General features: G+C 36.0%; 1 long non-coding RNA gene across 1 annotated transcript; it reads left to right on the top strand.

The window, feature by feature from the left end:
* The first annotated feature begins 1814 nt into the window (after positions 1-1814).
* On the top strand, positions 1815-3104 carry LOC116178954. The gene is made up of 3 exons (XR_004146923.1): positions 1815-2161; positions 2214-2621; positions 2678-3104. It is a non-coding gene; the product is annotated as an uncharacterized LOC116178954 (long non-coding RNA).
* The last annotated feature ends 1993 nt before the right edge of the window (positions 3105-5097 follow it).

The following is a 5097-nucleotide window of genomic DNA, read 5'->3' as shown; positions in this document are numbered from 1 at the left end:
TTCTGATTCGGTATTTATTTACGAAATCTGAAAGGAGATTTTTAAGGTGACAGAGAGAATACGAAACGAAAACTTCTCTGGACATTTAAAATTTGGCTCGTTGCCATTGCGTTTTGCCGTGTATCTGAGCCCTTTTCGGTGTTGGTCCGACAGTATTAGTAGTACGTCTTAGTTTGTTTATTGAAGAAAGTTCGTTGATTGTACGGCATCATCATAGGTATTAATGGAGTTCGTGAGAAGTTTTGAGCACGTTTTCCGGATTCTGAAAAAAGGATACAGAGATATTAGAAAACGAGGTAGAAGTAACAAAAGAGAGAATTGATGAAGACAAGGAATAGAGTAAGAGGCAAAGGAAAACTAGAAGGAACAAGACAAACAATGGTTAAGTTCTGGAACGCGAAGAGGCTAGCACTGCCCAAGCTAACGAAAATGCCGTATCTGCAGAAATACAGTTTTGAGTTAAACACATTTTTGTGTTTTTTTTTATGCCATCATCATTTTTTAAGGTTTTGACATAGAAATTGCAGGTTAAGTTACACACATGATGTTCAATTATAGATACTTTGAAAAACGCGAAATTTTATAATACTTGATCGAAATTTGCATATGCGGCAAAAAACTATTTTTAGGTAAATATGCCGTATATGTTATACTGCTATTATTGTCTGCTACAGACAAAGGTGGAATTAGTGGAATTAGATAGAAAAGAAAAAGTAAAAAGAACAGAACATGGGATCCCAAAATAGTTCACATGGAAGAACCAATCCGTGACGAGGGTTAAGCTTAAAGAAAATATGAATTTTACGTGAAACAATAGTAGATTACATACCGAGCTGGGAGGTGGTTCATTACCTACCCCGAGGGCTTAAGGTATAAGCGCGAGGCGTTGGTTATGAACCACTGACCAGCGAGGTTTGTATACTATTTTACTCACAATCGATCATTTAAGGTAAAGTATATAATTCAACAAGGTGTTACTTTAACTGTCAATAATAGTGACACCGCCAATGTAACCATTAATGTTTACAACAATAGCAAATAGTTTCGTTCATCTTCGTAATTTGCTATTGTTGTAAACATTAATGGTTACATTGGCGGTGTCACTATTAGTATAAGTTTCATATAAGGATAATATGAATAGCATTTGCAGGTAAGGAAAGGGACAGATGCTAGCCGGGAAAGTGACAGCTAGCCGGGAAAGTTACTTTCCCGGCTAAGGTGAGTAATGAGTCGCTTCGCAACCGCTATGAAGGTTAGGAATTCAGATAATACTAACCGATTGTGAGTAAAATAGTATATTAACCNAGCAATGCAAAATTATAACGATCTCTAGGATCGTTAATAAACGGCAAAAGTGTAAAATTGTGGAACATGTAAAAAACGGTTTTTTGTTTTTTTACAATAACTTTTTTTGTAAGCGGTACAGAAAAAATTCCTTCCTTGGTGCAAGACTCGACACCATAACGAACCAAATAGCGAAAAAAGTAGAACAATAGCTCTTAAGATAGAACTATAGTAGCGTCGCAAAACGAGAGGACGGTCGGACGGACGGACGGACAAAGTGGCCACAATAGCGCATTTTTTTTGTGGAAATGCGCTAAAAAGGAAAAAAGATCAAGGGCGGAGGAAGCTAACAGTGAGAAGAAAATGAGGACAAGGAGCGTATGTGGGAAAGTGTGCAACTTTGTGTAAATTATGGATTTGATGGCATCCAAACAAAAATTAGTAGTGGGCATTTTAGGTTGCCTATTGTTTGGTTATAATTGCGTCGAAAGGGTGCACAGTCGTATATAAGTTTTTAATCGTTTTCCCAACTGCATATCAAGCATTTTGCATTGTTGCTCGATTAGATTAACATGAACATAGTATACAATTTATGTAATAAAAATTTTAAGTGCATGACCCCCCGAGTGACTTAGTCGAAGTCAACAATTTCATGTTAGTGCGCGGATACTATAAATAAAAACAAATGATAAAAAACAGATAAGTCACCACAAGTTCACAAAGGGAATTACGTCTACAAATGATAGTCACGATGGTTAACGTTAAGGTAACGTTGATCTGTGTTCTACTAGCTTTAAGTGTTGCCAGTGGTAAGGAAGTCGAAGACAATCCAGAGGTACCAAATTCGCATCATTCGAATGAAGTAGGCAAAGAAGAGGTGAGTGTCCTTTTTAGATAAATTTGTTGTAATAGTTATTGGAACCCTGTAGGTGGATGGTTTGGCAGTGGTCACGCAGCCCAGCGGTGTACAAACGGTTTTTGACAAACTGCGGGGAAATTGTAGGTGGAGGATACCTCAGTGGTTATAAAGTCAAACCTATATTCTAATTACCTAATAACGTCAATTAATTGACTAAATGCAAGATTCTCTGATAAATAAAATAAATAAATAAAATAAAAACATACTCGAAAACATATCAGTGACTGTTTCCACAAACTTTGGTACAAATCAATGTCAGTTTGCTTATGGTTTGGGGAGAGCCACGGGTGGGGTATGGAAAACCTAAAAAAATTAAATACCAAAAGAGTTCCATAAGTCTTTTATTCCTAAACCTGAAAAGGAGGATGGAGAATGGAAAAGAACCTAGCACAGCAAAATAGAAAATATTTATTGGGTGGTAAGTAAGAAACAAATAAACAACTAGTACTTAAAGCTTCAGAGTAAATTTTAAAGCATTAAATTGTGACAGAACGTAAGCTCACGGAATCAAAATATGAAAATCTCTGAGGAAACACTATCCCACAAACCTCTCCGAAACGAAACCATTTTAAGGGGGGTTGTTTCCGAGTCCCGCACCTTGCGTGAGAGTGCGAGAGTAGCCGATACGATAATCCATTTTGGACAACTCAACCTGGACCCTGGAGCAGGTCAACGAGAGTATCTTGGCCCAGAATTTCGATCCTGCTCCAATAGACATCATTTCCTTAGGCACACGTGATGTTCCGGTTTCGCCCGCGTGAACAGAGGACATGCCACTGTAAAAAAAAATCGATAACGGTCACTTGATTTGTAAACCCTTGTAAAAGGTGTTGTAAAATTCATACGTTAGATGTCGCCTATCGCCTTTCAATCTGAATCCCCATCCATTCTCTTGTTATACCCCTCTTTGTTTCAGCTCCCCCTTGTTCCCTTTAAAAAAATAAATTTTGCTGAAACTGCTCCCGATATCAAGAAACGTATTGCGGAAAGCGGGCGTGGTTGCCACGATCTCTTCGGACCTAAAAGTTTCGTACCGTTGTGCGAAAAGCCGAGCGCGTGATTTATTGGAAAGTGACTCATTTGATGGCCACGGTCTCGAGTATTACTTTCTCGAATTTTGAAGCTGGTTTGTATGGATTCGACATTCATACTTCCCTTAAAATTTGTATTCATTACAAAGATGGGTTACCCTATCTCGGGAACCATTCGTCGTATGACTTAGGGGTAAAAAAAATTATTGGGTAAATCGGTCATGAAGAATCGCTAAAAAATATTTTCAAGTTCTAAAAATGACCACTAGAGTGCGTAACTGCCATCTTAAATTTTAAAATTGAATTTTCGCATAATAAACTAAACATTCTTTTTGTTTAATTTTCCAAAGCCTACCTAAAAGTGTAGGGTCCTTTTCCAAACAATCTTTCGCGCCATCGACAAATACCGGAAATACGTTAAATAAGATACAATTTAAGCATTTTTATTAATTAATTAATTAATCTCATTTTCCCAATAGCCTATTTGAAGTTAGAAACGAGATTTTGAAAAACGGTTTTCACTGGCTTCTTTGGATGTTATTTGGCTACTTTTTCATAAAGAAAAAGTCATATCATTCCATTTCATTTTTTTAATTTTTTTAAGATTTTGGGTCATAGTATCAAAACTAGCCCCCTGGCGTAGCAGAATTCAACTAAATTAACTATATTTTGGTCGATTCTCATTGCCCAAGAAATGCTCTTTTCAACCATTCAAATTTGTTAAAATCGGTCAAACGGTTAAGAAGTTAAAACAGGTTATTGCAAAAACAATTGAACGCCCCACACCATCTTTGTTTTTGAAATAACTGAGTTTTGTTTTTACAAAAATGATATAAACTGGTTCTCTTTAAAAATTTGAAAAAATTTTTTAGTTTATTATGCGAAAATCCAATTTTAAAATTTAAGATGGCAGTTACGCGCTCTGTTGGTCAATTTTAGAACTTGAAAAGATTCTTCATGACCGATTTACCCAATAATTTTTTTTCCCCTAAGTCATATGACGAACGGTTCTCGAGATATGGCCGAGGAACAGTCTTATTGGGTCACCCGGTACAGGAGTGGTGCAAGAGTTTAAAGTGTACCGCAAAAAAGCCGTCTATTTTCATATCTCTATGAAAAGGTACCTTTTCCAACTAGAGATAAGATCGATGCGGAGCGGAAGAGTATTTTACCCACGTCCATAACTGTAAATTATTTGAATTTTTTTGTATAAAATGGTGGTAGGTTGATTTTGGGAATTTGTTTGAGGTAATTTTAATTTTTCCTGAAGGAATCGACCCATCAGAATTGTTCGCATGAACCGATTCATTTATTTATTGCAGGCCCAGGTTCAAGCAAAGAATTTGGATTATTTTGTTTCATCGATTGAGATTTGCATTTAATTCTGTAATACCATTCCTATGATTAGATTAAAATTTTATGTCGTATTCAAGGTGTGTGTATTTCGAAATGTACCAGGAATTTATCATACGGTAAAGATGAAATATTAAGATAAGTATCAAATTTAGCAGGGACACGTGATCACGAAGTAGGTATTTACTTTTTGTATTTCCTTTTATGAATCAAACTAATATTTTATGTCCACATATACATAAAATTAAAATTTGATCGATGTTGCTGTACTTACCTAATACATTCAACTAAAGTCATATGTGTATTTATTGGAGTTCAATAAAACCGGAGTACTTGAGTTTGAATTTCAGATCTTAGAAGCAGATAATAACACAAACTTCCTCAAGGTAAGGAAAAAAAGCAATTTTATTACTGAGCTAGTAGTGGGAAACGTAAAAATGGATTGTCATATTAAGTGTTGTGCCAGAGTCGTAGAAGTCCAATTTTATTTTATGCAAGTGAGGCTTCCAA

Source organism: Photinus pyralis, unplaced genomic scaffold (genome assembly GCF_008802855.1).
Source record: "Photinus pyralis isolate 1611_PpyrPB1 unplaced genomic scaffold, Ppyr1.3 Ppyr1.4_LG8, whole genome shotgun sequence".
In the NCBI taxonomy this organism is placed as follows: domain Eukaryota; kingdom Metazoa; phylum Arthropoda; class Insecta; order Coleoptera; family Lampyridae; genus Photinus; species Photinus pyralis.
This window is presented reverse-complemented; position numbering and strand designations above follow the sequence as displayed.